The 12,850-nt window shown below is 49.6% G+C and overlaps 1 protein-coding gene across 2 annotated transcripts in view; it reads left to right on the forward strand.

Annotated features, from left to right (window-relative positions):
* The first annotated feature begins 2,205 nt into the window (after positions 1 to 2,205).
* The window catches only part of LOC125949005 (interference hedgehog), an 82,400-nt gene continuing 71,755 nt past the window's right edge, over positions 2,206 to 12,850 (forward strand). For both annotated transcript variants that reach the window (XM_049675664.1, XM_049675665.1), the window contains exon 1: positions 2,206 to 2,668. The gene's annotated coding sequence lies outside the window, so the exon portion shown is untranslated. The remainder of the gene's footprint in view (positions 2,669 to 12,850) is intronic.

Consider the following 12,850-nt stretch of genomic DNA (forward strand, 5'->3'; position numbering starts at 1 on the left):
TAACATCCATTCGTGTATAGTTCGGGTCCTGGTCCACGCACTCGCTCTCGTACTCTCTCGCCTTCTGTTGCTTTAGCCTTGGCTACACGAAGCGTAAACCCTAGCGTAAATAACATAATGAATTAATATAAATTACGTTTTTCTTAGTTAGGCCAAAGTCTTTTTGACCCACCTGTTAATCTCCGATATATAGATAATCTCAGATAGATTGTATATAATCTTTTGACAGTGTGTAAAGGGCAAGCGTAAACTTTTAATCTTTACATTTACGCCAAAGTTTACGCTTCGTGTAACCAAGGCTCGCACACGATACCGTGGAGCAACAATAACGAGAGCGAGAGGATTCTCTCACGTTTTCTCGGAATTAACGACACGAAGATGTCGTGCTTCGTGCTCGCATAACCCAACGCAGCATAAACCCCTTTCAGTTCTGGCCGTTTCTTCGCCACTCGGTTCGAAGTGCGTACGCGATTCTCGGTTCAGACTTCGTTCGTTCGTCCTCTCCGGGCACCGTTTGTTCCGTCGGTGGGCGACGTGTTTTGTGCTGTTCAAATTGTGCGATCGCTGTTGAGAACGGATCAAAAGGCAAACAGATAGAATTTAGTATTCTTTGCAGTGATTAAGTGTTCTCGCGCTAGCAGCATCAGAAAGAGTACGTTTAATGCTCGTAGTAGGCGACCAAAGTTGTACTTGCGGGCAAGTGGCTGTCGATCAAAGTAAGTTGATCTTTTCTGAAGAGTCGTCGTGAGTCGCTAAAATTATCCCTAATCGCGAAATGTGAGAAAAAGTACTGTGCGGTGTTGTTGTTGCCGTTGCGTTCCGCTGATTATCGCATCGCGGAGCGTGGGTGCTTATCGTGTGCGGTATTTAGCGCCTGATATCGGATCCGACTGCTGCGTGTGATATCGGCTAATTCAATTTGCGCGCCACATACTAGATTACGGCAGATTCAAAGACGCTAGACTGTATCCCGCGAGTGTGTGTCCTAGAGTTTCCCCCCACCTCCAGTGGTTGTCGCTTGAAAAGAAAAGAAACAAAGTTCATTAAAAATATTAGTGTTTTGTGGCGCGGTTTGTGCGTGACATTAATCTTTGGGCACCGTACCGCGCGAAACTGACCGCGATCTCCTCGCTGGCGCCGGTGAAACTCTAGGACAGGGCGCAGGAGTTTTTGTTTGTGTCCCCTACGTTAGAAAATGGTGCCAACCTCAGGCCTAGCTATTTAGCGATGTGTGTGTGTTTTTCTTTACAAATTTGAAAACAAAAAACCCGGCCGGTGGCCTGATGTGCTGCGCTTAGCTTGAGGCCAGATCGCACTCGCGGTGGCATTGGGCAGCGCAATGGGTTTTCAAAATTCGGCCCAAGTTCGTTCCCACGAGCTCACGCCGCCTAATGCCCATCTCAGCCCGGTTAAAAAAGGTTTTTTTTCAACGTTCAACGCACCGCTACTTGGACCACTTTTCGGGAGGGCGCGAACGACGACGTTTCGAAGGCGTGTTTCGTATTGTTGGTTTGTTGGTGGCCAAGCACGTTGTGTGCGTGCGTCCATGCTGCAAGATGGTCCAGGCGCGGTGATGCTCCTGCTGCTGCTGCCCCATTCTTGTACAGCTGCTCCTCTCTCTTGCATCCGGCGGCGACGCTGTGGCGCGCTGGAGTGAGTGAAGTGATCTGGGTGGCCGGTTTCCAAGGCAACCGAAACGCGCGACTGTGAGGCAAAGGCGCCCAGGGATCGATGCGCCGGGTTTTTTTTTCGGTCTGTCTGTTGAATCATGGATCTTCTGTTTAGGAGAGCCCCAAAAAGTGATCATTTCATAAGGAGGGTGTTTTATAAGAACTTGAAGGAACACATTTTCAACATTCCTCCACCCAACGGTGTGGTGTGCGAATGCCAGCGTGTACCTGGGGCGCTGGCGTGTTGTGTACCGTCCGTGACACGAAGAATTGCGGCGATAAGTTTGCAATTTCGGTGATATTTTTAACAATTTGTGTCCCCGGGAGCAGCCGGTGTTTTGATCTTTGCCTGGCTATTTAGCGCACTCACACACCGACATATACAGCGATCGGTGATCGTGTATTGCATTCGAAGGTGGGCTCACAAACGGAAAATCCACTTTTCCATTTCCCGCTTTTGACTCGCTGCTAGTTGATTGACGAGATTTTATTTTGGTGTTCTAATGTACCGCTTATTTTTCCCAAACAGCAAACAGAGAAGCAAGTGTCGCGTGTGTCTCGAGTTGAGCGGTGTATTGGTGTGCGTGTGTGTCTGCGAGCTGCGTCGATCAGTGCGACCACGCACGTCGTCGTCGTCGTCGGCGGTGGTGACGAAATCGTCTCGGTGATTTAGTGCGTGAGTGCGTCGTCGGTTTGTTTGTTTTGTTGGGTCTGTGCCTGCGTGCGTGCGTGCGTGCAATCGGTGACAAGTGGTATTAAGTGCTTCAGTGGAATCGAGCATATTTCGCTTCGATCGCCGCCGCATTAAGTACAAGCAAAAGGGTGAACGAAATCACGAAATCTCCGCAACTCGTACAGCGTGTGTGTGTGTGTGTGTAGGCGCTAGTGGCGTGCATTTCGGGGTGCTGCGTGTATTGGTGCGAAATACAAAAACAAACTACAGAAGCCCGCGATCGTCGCAGATTCGATCGTTTGCTTTAGGCGATCGTGTGTGTAAGGTAAGTGTCATCGAATGTATTTCATTTTGTAGTCAAGTTTAGTGTACAAAACAAGGAAGAAAATGTCTTGGAAATTGGTTTTCTAAATTCAACCCAAAGGCGATGATCACCACCGCGCTCCGCGAGCCGACGATCGATCGGATGCGATCGTGTGCGTGTTGCTACGACTCTGTAGGAATATGTCATCTCGTTGTGTGTGTCGCACAGGCGATCGTCGTCGACTCACGACACACAGCACGTTGCGATCGTCCGGCAAGTGTGTGTGTGTGCGCGCGCGTTAGGGGTGCTTTTGTTATCGAAGGATGAGGGGATGAAACAGATCGCAAAAAGATCGTCTCGTTCTGTCTCGCTCGCTCTCGCTCGTTACCGTTCTGCAGCATCTTTCCGACGGATGCTGGTGCCGGGTAGGGGTGCCGAGAAGAAAGAGCATAATCGAAGAAGGTGGAGGAAGAGGAGGAGAAAGAAGGGGAAGGCGGAAGGGGTATCGTTTGGTGCAGCGTAAGACAACGACTGCTCGGTGGTGATCAGAAGGAAGAGGAAAAGAAGGAAAAAAAACCGATCAACCGGAGAACATTCTTTCGGTTTTCTCCACTTCTCTTCCCTTCCCACACCATCTTTCCCCCGGCTTCTCCACGCTTATTCCTCATTCATTCGATTCGTTTGGCTGCCCTGTTCCACGGTGGCATCAGCAGCAGCAGCAGCAGCAGCTCTTCTATACCTTCTCGGCATAATGATGGTTGGGCTGGGCGAGTAGAAAGCGATCCGGCTGGCCAACCAGCCGATGGGATGGAAGGTTTTGAGCATTGCTCTAGCCGCCTGCACAGAGAGTGTGTGTGTGTGTGAGAGAGAGAGAGAGAGAGATCGAGAAGGGATGTAAGCGAGCATAAGTGATGCGGAGGTATGTGGAAGCATAAAGGTAAAAGACGCACCTTCTCCTTCCCTACACCCCCGAGGGTGTGTTTCTTCGGGGTCGTTGGATAGAAGGTAATCGAGATCGCGATCCATAAGCGATCGAAAAAGCATCAGCAGCAGCAACAGCAGCAGCAGCAGCAGCAACCCAGTATCAATCGATGAAGCGAAGCGGATTTTACAATTCGTTTCATGCTGTGCCAGCCGACGGTTCGCACCCATTGATCCCGGTCTTTGGCGGCGGGTTGAGCGAGCGTTCCCGGTGCGCACGGATTTGGTTCTTGTTTTTTTTTTGGGTCTGACTTCAACCTCGAACTCAAATCTTACACCTCATTAGCGCGATGTCGACGCACAGCACAGTCGTTCAGTGATCAGTCATTTGGTTTTTATGTCGCAATCTTAGCACCTGATGGTCATTCCTCTTATCAGTTATTGGGAAGCAACATCCTCCTGTTTCCTGTTTCAGTCTTCAGAGACTTTCACATTCCGCTCGTCGGAATTAGAGTGAGAGAGAGAGAGAGATGAAGAGCGAAGGGAAAGAATGTTTTCACAGCCAATAGAACACCGCGATGGATCCAAAACCAATCCACAAAATCAGGTGTGTGTGTGTGTGTGTGGGGAAGTCCACACCTCCTCCTTGGACTGCGCCTCCTTGGGAGGAGTGTAGGAGTTCCACAAAAATCCCAAATAATCAATCTGTTCCGAAACCCGGCCGGGTGGATCAACATCGATGACACGCCACATTTTCGGGTGCCAAGCAGCAAGGCCACACCAGACCCGGCCAGCTCTCATGCCAGGCCACGCCAGGGCCACGTTCTCTTCATCGTAAATTATCCTTCCGACACAGAGGGAGCACCTCGATTCATCGATATGCGGGCTCGCTTCGAGTCCGACGAGCCCTCTCTCTCTCTCTATCTCTCCCTTTGAGAACGTCAGGCCCGGTCTGGCCTGGCGGTGCTTTTGATACTGTTTGGCTCCGTCCAAACGCAGCATGATCACCGTTTCGTTGTCGGTATCGGTGTGTGTGTGTGTGCCACCATCATCATGCACGGCCCAGGGTTCGTTATCCTGCGACGCGAAAGCCGCCGGTGCAACCGCGCTGCAACCGGCCAAACAATGCAAAAAACCAACCAACCAAACGGCCCGTAAGGGGGAAGCGCTGAAGGAAACAAAACTCGTTTTTGGGGCGTCGTCTTTTGACCGGAGAAACAAGAATGCTGGCTGGCGAGGATAATGGCGAGTGTTACACGGGGTAATGGGTCACCGGTCGTTGTGTTGTGGCTCTTCTTTCTCTTTATCTCGGGCCCCTTTCAACTAGACTAGAGTGAGGCGACGGCGATGGAATCCTCGTCGACGTCGACACAATGGTCGTCGGCTCCCTGGCGGTGTGATCTTGTTTTCCTCTGGTTAGCAATTAGTTCTGCTGGTGCTCGACTCGTTGTGGTTGTGTTGTTGTTGTTGTTGATGTGTTCTGGTCGCGGTTGAGCGTTATTGTGATAGGAAATTTACGGGGGTTTTTTTTTAGGTTTTCACGAATTGTACCGGATAAGACCAACCAGAACGCCACCAGAGGAAGACTAGAACTTTATTGTCGTTCCAGCGAGCGTATTGCACTTTGCTTTCCAAATTGTACCTTGGAGTCTAAATGGATTTGTCGGAATGATTTAAAAATAACAATATTCAATGGTTAAAGGTATTTACTGCTTGAATACTTCTGGGCTTTACAATCAAGTATAATGGATGTATCAGTGATTCGGTTAACTGTTAAACGATTGTCTTTTTCTCTCTGTATGGCAGTTTTGATTATTGACGAAGCCATTTATACAATAAAGTTAAGAAAAGTTAATTTGTGATGGCTTTCTTAAGTCCACTTACAGTTATATTATTAAACACTACCGACACTTTTGCAACCCTAAAACCAATACTCTACGAAGCATTAAAACCCTCTCCAGCATCAAAACTTACCCGCTCATCTACCTTACCAAATACCTGGTCGGTATCCGATCGATACCAGCTCACGGAGCATGCAATACCGGTCGAAACATATCGATGAACCCGGTTCCTTTTTTCGGAATGCGAACTGCAGCAGCAGCAGCAGCACCGGAGACCTGCTTTTTGCGCGCGCCTTCGAGCGCACACCGGGCTCATTATCGGGTTCGTTTCCTGGTGTAGGTCTTTCGTTTTTATTTTTTTTCGTTCGTCGGCGTCGCTTTTTCGGACACTGTTTGTCGTCGTCGTCGTTCCGCGTTGCGTTGCGTTGATGTTTGCTGTTAGTGCTGTGCTTCATTTCGCAGAAGGACCGCCCGTGGCCCACGCTTCTCACATACAAACACGTGGCCCACAGACACAAAGACAGACGGAGAAATAGAGACCGAAAAAAAAACACGGGAACCGAGGCGAGCGAAAACCCCTTAATTCGCTGGAATTATTTCGCCATTTTTGCCAAGGTGTGTGTGTGTGTGTGTGTATTTGTGTTTGGTGGGGTGTATTTATCCCGGGTGTTCCATCCGGTGCCACCATCTGGGTGTGTGTCTCTGGATTTTGGATCTCTCGGCGAGTTTTGCGTCCTAGAAATGGCGGACTACCAAAAGCGTCTCCAGATCCAGATAATTACTACATTGCGGCATCAGAGGAGGATCCTTGCACTATAGTGACCACCCCATCCTACCGGTTGCAGCCGATATCCAACAACAACCAACTCAGGTGCCCCGACTGTTCAAACTCCCGGAGTAGCCCATTCCTGGGATATCCGCAAGGGATAATCTGGAAGAAAAGGTCTTGCAGTGAGGGACCGAAACTCGCAACTGAACTAAACACTAGGTCAATGCCTTCGGACTCACATCCTCCCAGCGACTGCGAATCCTTCTCCAGCTCTCAGGGGACAGCTCTCAGACCAGCTCAGAGATCTCCTGTCAAACCGAGCCGGACGGGGCGGATGAAACGCCTTTCGCGAAAGCGTACTCCCAGGTCCAGGCGCCCCGAGGCGATTTTGTGGAACCGCTAAACAAAAAAAACTCCTGGAAAAGAATGCAACCCCCAACACACGCCTCGGTGCGCTCTCCGCACATTCTGCGCACAGTTTTCGGGCCAAAGAACGGGGCACATGATGATTGACAGCCTGATTGGGTGCTGCTTATTATTAAGTATTATCATTTCGCCGCCAACCACGGACCATGCTGTGTGTGTGTTCGTCCCGTTCCGTTCCCTGTTTGGGATCCGGTTTTTCTGCCATTCTGCCCCTGCCTCGTACCTGGTGCTTTGCGGCCCGGGTTTTGGGGCGACCATGAAGGACAATAAACGCGCTGCTGCTGCTGCTGCTGCTGCTGTTGTGGCCGAATGGAATTTCGGCGACCCCCGGACCATCATCTCCCCTTATTCATTAGCGCTTGTTTGGAGCCTGGAGGTAAGGGGACTGGTCTCCCCCCGGCCACCTTCCCAGGACCTTGCTGTGCTTTGTGGTGTGCTTATTCGGACAACGAGGCACTGCACTTGCACTCGCCTTGTTCTGAACTCAATGTCCCGAGGGACTCGCTTGTTTTTGCATTACGCTCCACTTGAAGGTCCATTTATTTCGGGGGGAGGGGTGTGAGGGAGGAGTTAGGAGGACTGACCAGTGTGGATTGAGTGCTCCAGAGCGCTAAAGGAGAGAATCTAGGAATAACAACTCAAACAAACTTTTAGTTCCAACACCAAGGACGATGGACGCAATACTTGGAGCATAAGAACTTAAGACGATCTTAGGCTCCAGGCTCCAGGCCAGCACTTGGACTCCTCGTCCACTGTGTGTGTGTGCACGGTGCATTTGCGTTTGCTGGATGGTGGGAAATATTGAGACCCCACACCCATAAGTCCAGCACCGAAAGCATCTTAATGCGTCCGAGAATTGGAAACTTTCGTCTCGTTACTCAAGTCGCTAGGCAAAGCGCACCCCCCCCCGCCTCTTGGCCTAGACTTTTTGAGGGAGTGAAGAGACAGGAGCGAGGGCCGATGGTTTTCTAGCAAAACTTATCGCCACCCGTGGGGGATGGGGGCCAAAATGTGCTAAAAGGTTTGTTTTCCCTCCCGGCGATGTGCATCGTCACCTCGGTGTGTCTAGTCCTAGTCCCGGGCCGTTAGCTGGCCCTGGTTGGATTGAGTCCCGCCGAGAGAAGAGTGTGTTTTGGAGTTTGCCAATCGATTTCCCTTGGACGAGATTTCCATCACGCACGAACGACGACGGCGACGACGCCAGATGCCAGATGACGGATGGTTTTCGATGACGGAAACGGTTTTGTTTGCGAAATGTTTTGTGTTTTTGTTTTAAAAGTATTGAGATTTGGCTGTCATCGCGGACGGCGCGGGAGTGTTATGATACGCGCTAATGGCCTAGTTCCGGGCCCGGTCCATGGTCCATGTATATTTTATCTCGAATGTTTATGCTACGTTTTGTGCCCTCCGGGAGAGAGAGAGAGAGAGAGAGAGAGAGTGATCGGGGCCCTGTACCACGTTCCAATCACGTCCGATACTTGAACCGATGGGCACCGATGTGTTGATGTTTTCCGATTGATCCGGCCACTTGATCACGTACCACAACCACCTCTTCGAACAGTCACACAGACAGCGAGAGCACCGCCGCAGCAGCGCCCACGCCCGAGACGCGAGGTTGCGCAAAAAATCTCGAGCCGGAGGATCATAAATTCATCTGCGGCATTTGCGGCGTGGCCCGTGGCGGTTCTCGCACGGAACAGCTCGCTTGTCCGTGGGTTGACGACGATGACGATCGTTGCAGGGCAGGCAGGCAGCAGAAGAGTACCCATGTGGATTCATAATCGATTTATGGTCGCACCGATTCGACTTCGACTTGACATTCATTCATGGTGGTTGGTTTCTTTTTTGGTGCGATCAAGATCGCGTGGCGAAGAAGTGGCTTGGTGCTACGGTTTCGAGGCGATACATTGGCGATGAGAGGAGGGGCTAGTACTTGAGCGAACCAAGGAAATTCTCTCGAGAATCTTGAGAGGAGATGGAATCGCCAACTTCGAATTCTTCTTCTGTTGCTGATGCTGCGTCAACTCTTTGTGGTCGACGGAACGGAATCACGGAAACCAGAGTGGAGAGCAGCATAAAGTGATGATGTCAACGGCAAGAGGAAGGAAGGATGCTTCAACTCAAGGGGAGGGATGGTTGAGTTAATGCTGTGGAGTAGGAGGCTGGGAGGCTTATCTGATTGTTCTAGTGGGCCATTGGGATAACAGGTCATTCAGGTGGCGTCCCGTTGTATTGTCTTGTTGGCAATTATTTGCCCAAGACCGAGGCAACGTGTTCGGTAAAGTGTAGTTGTGGTTGTTTATTGGAAAGATAGCGTTAACTTTTGCGGATTTACAATACTTTTGCAACGGATTCAGCATATTCTATATTATGTCGATTCTGTTCTTACATTTTAATTCGTGACTCGTTTGAGAAGTTCCATTTGAAGAATTTTTTTTAAAAACCTGTATAGTAGGTTAACTAAAGACTTTTTATTCTCGAAAAGCGACCAAGAAGAGTATTTGGATCATTCTTCACAAGATTATTTAAATGGACGACGATATTTTCTGTTCTGCATTTTTGTAAGTTGTACTTCACGAGCTGCTATTTCAGAATTTAGATCAGATGCACTGTCGCAATTTGTTAGATTTATAACTATGTCGAGGCACTTCTTCTGGGAGTAGTAATAATTTGACTTTTCTTATCGAGCATATTTTGGGATCTATCTCGTTGTTTTGCGTTGTCTGTTCTGTTAATATTTGCATTCTGTATAACTAACTGTTCAAGATCGATCCGGCTAGTTTATCTGGTATAAATTTATAATCTGTGTTTTGTGACCTCGTTGGATGTACTCCTTGAGAAGTGCATCACTTCCTAAGGAAGATCGAATACCCCACGGTGTACTTTTTGAATCTTTTATCCCATTTTTAAAACCGCCACGAATCACTTATCCTCTCATCAATCAGATCGAGATAATTTTGGGGGCGAACACACGATTCCCCATTCGCTTCGTAACAACAACAAGTGGTTGACGAGGAAAGTGCATTATAAATTTGTGGAACACACCGCAAAGATGCAATCCCCTCGCCCTCAATTCCGCTCCTTCGCGAGACCATTTTTAATAGCGCGTCACCCGCGTCCGAGAGGTTTACGACTTGGCGGTGACCGCGACCATCAAATCGTCGTCGCGGATAATTATTCAAATCCCACCAGAACTTGATCGTCGCCCATCTGCCCTTTCTTCGCCGCGCCCCACCGGGAACAGCGGACACGCGACAAGCGCGTTCCGCTTCTGATTTACGATTCTGCATTGATTCGTTAAATTGGATTTCGGTTTCCCGGGTTCACAACAATAACAGCAACCGTCACCGAGCGCTGCGTGGTGTTGTGCCCGGTGCTGGTTGGTAATCCATCAGCAGCGCAACCCCGGGAGCGGTCACTCGGCGGCGGGACCTTTTGGCCACTCGGGCCAAACGAGCGAAAAATGCCCCCACCCCGAAAATAAAATGACATTCCTCCTCCGTGCATCGACCTTAACCGTTCGGTGGTGTATGTGTCCCCACCTCTCCGGAGGCTCTCAGAGACTCGGAACACAAGAAATCGAACGGGAGATAAACGGTCAGATCGCAACCAAAAGCCGTTCGATGTGTACCATCGAATGTGTGTTTGGTTTGTGGGTTTTTTTGGGTTGGTTGGCGGAAACATTATTGGAATTTTCGGTTTCAGCGTTTGTTTGCGCTGATGTCTGTTCCCTCTTTCGCCTCTTCCTGCGGCCGGGAATGCAACGCCACCGCACTCACTGCATATATGCTGGCAAATATTGCGGCGGAAAGCAACCATCAGGACCGCAAAGAGAAGTGTGTGGATGAACGGGATGAAGGAGAGGAAGATGCACATTTTATTGGTTCAAAGTTAACCGAGGACCATGGGGGTTTAGAGCAAAAGAGGAGCGGCAAGAGCAGCGGTAGCGCGCGATGACATTTTGCGGTGATTCCGTCGATTCCGCGCGTTTTGTTTGATCCCCGCCAACGGCATTACAAACAAATGGGCGGAACGAACCAGGAGAGGAAAGGTGGAGAAGGTGGAACCGAATTTCGATTGAAGGAACTCCGTTCTTTTTTTTTTGCTTTGCTTTAATGCTCCCGGTGATTGGCCAAATCAAACGGCGCTCTGGTGAACTCGCCTCAATTCGATGGCCACCACCACCACCACTACCGCATATCGGCCGCGCTCCAGTGCGATGCGAACGACAGCAAACACTAACGAGCTGCATTTGAACCCCCTACCAGAATCCCGCCCGGTTGCTTGGTTGCTTGCTGCATGCACCCGGGAATGCACGAGAAACCGGCGCTGCTTTCGATGGTCGCGTTTCGATGCGGAGCGGGAGGTTTTTGTCTTTGGTTGCCTTTTTTTTTGTTGCCTTTCGTCGTACGGACGAGCGTACGGAGGAGTTCTTTAATAAAAATCGGTTACAACCGATCGATTCGATGGGGCAGAAGCAGAAGCAGTAGCCGGCGGCCAAAGCGGCTTAGAGCGCGGTTATCGAGCGGGAATGCTTTTGCTGGAGGGGTTTTACTGTTTTAAATCCGGGTATTAAAGCAGCTCGGTGTCAGAAGTTGTCTAGATACGTTTGTTTTGCAGAGTTTCAAGAAGTTTTATTCGTTTTTGGGCTCTACAGTTCTTTGCAAGCACGAATACTTTTACCTTTGCACTTGATTTGAAGTCAAAATATCCGTTTTTCAATATTACACTCTATCTGTTATTATTGCTGTGGGACTTTTATCTTGAGTATTTTTTTCGATATTTAAGTTATTCATTTCATCTGCACAAAAATTACTACTTTTTTGCTTGCTTTTTTCTACTATTTAAAACTCTTTGTCAGTGCTTCTTCTATTGTAATTTCTTCATCGTTATTATTCTCTTCATTTATTTTTAGTTCTAAATATCTTATTTCGAATCTTAGGAGTCTTATCTACTCCAAACTGTGCTTACCAATGCTTTTATTCTGCTCTGCATTTTAGTGCTTAACCTTCATCGCTTAAGATGCAATTCAAGCTACCACAAACCACTTTCAACGAACCACACGGGTCGGGGGGAGATCGTATTCATAATTCAGCTTCCAAAATCCTCGAATCTTTGCTCACAAACCGCCCGTCGACCACCATTACGCTATCAAATGTATCACCGACTCAGATCACGGTCCGCGTGGGGGAAATCCTTTTCATCCTCCTTCCTCTTCTCAAAGTTGCTGCTCCTCTATTGCACCCCGATCTTCAGCTCCGCGCTCTGCATTACGCTGACGCCCGCCGGCTAGTTGTTTCTTTTTATGTTAAACTCAATTTTTGCACCACATCCCCCCCTGTGCTCCATTCAGGCCAGGCCAGGCCATGCCAGGGCGAAGAATGGCCCCCGAAAAGGGAGAACGACGCCAAATCGGTGGCAGCGGTTTTATGCTCTTCGTCGTCGTCGTCGTTGTCGTCGTCACCGTAAACACCGAGCGCCATTTCGGCTGTTTACATTCCAGCGGTTTCGCTTCTACCGGTGGGTGGTGGTTCAGGAGGTGGTCGGGAGTTATGTCTGCCACAGCACGAGGTCCTGCCACTGTTGTTGCTGTTGCTGCTGTTGGAATCCAAATGCTGCAAACTCCAGCATCAGGAGAATGTGAATAAATCGGAATCGACTGCATCACGACTCGTCGTCGTCGTTGTCGTCGGTGTCTGTCATGATGAGGAGGCAAAAGCCCAATGCCAGCCCAAGCAGCGAACCCAAAAGCGGCACCTCCTTCACCACCGCGCGGTGTACGGTTTGCGCTACGTGCCCGGTGTCACGTCGTTCGCCGGTACCATTGTGTAGGTTCGGATTTTGGCTTGTGTTGTTTGTCGCCCGCAAAAGCCCGCAGTTCACTTGCGGTGGTTGCACTGCTCTCTCTCGCTGCACTCGCTGCTCTGCTTTGCGCTATTGCAGTAGTAGCAGCAGCTAAAGGGGGTCCACGGCGGCGGTTGATAAGAGCAGCAGCTACCGTCGTCATCGCTCGTCATCGTCGTCGTCGTCTTCGTGGTCGCCAATCTAAGCAAATTCCATTCCGTATGATCCGCTGACACTGGCTGGTGGTGGAAAAAGAGAAGATTCCAAAATGCCGGTGCGAGTGGCCGCATTGAATTCGAAATTTCTTTTCAAAATCCTCGCTAAAGTCAGGCAGCATCTGTAGCAGCAGTAGCAGCAGCAGCAGCATCGGTTAAACCTCGCGATGCTTGATTTTGAATGCTT

This window comes from Anopheles darlingi, chromosome 2 (genome assembly GCF_943734745.1).
Source record: "Anopheles darlingi chromosome 2, idAnoDarlMG_H_01, whole genome shotgun sequence".
NCBI classification, from domain to species: domain Eukaryota; kingdom Metazoa; phylum Arthropoda; class Insecta; order Diptera; family Culicidae; genus Anopheles; species Anopheles darlingi.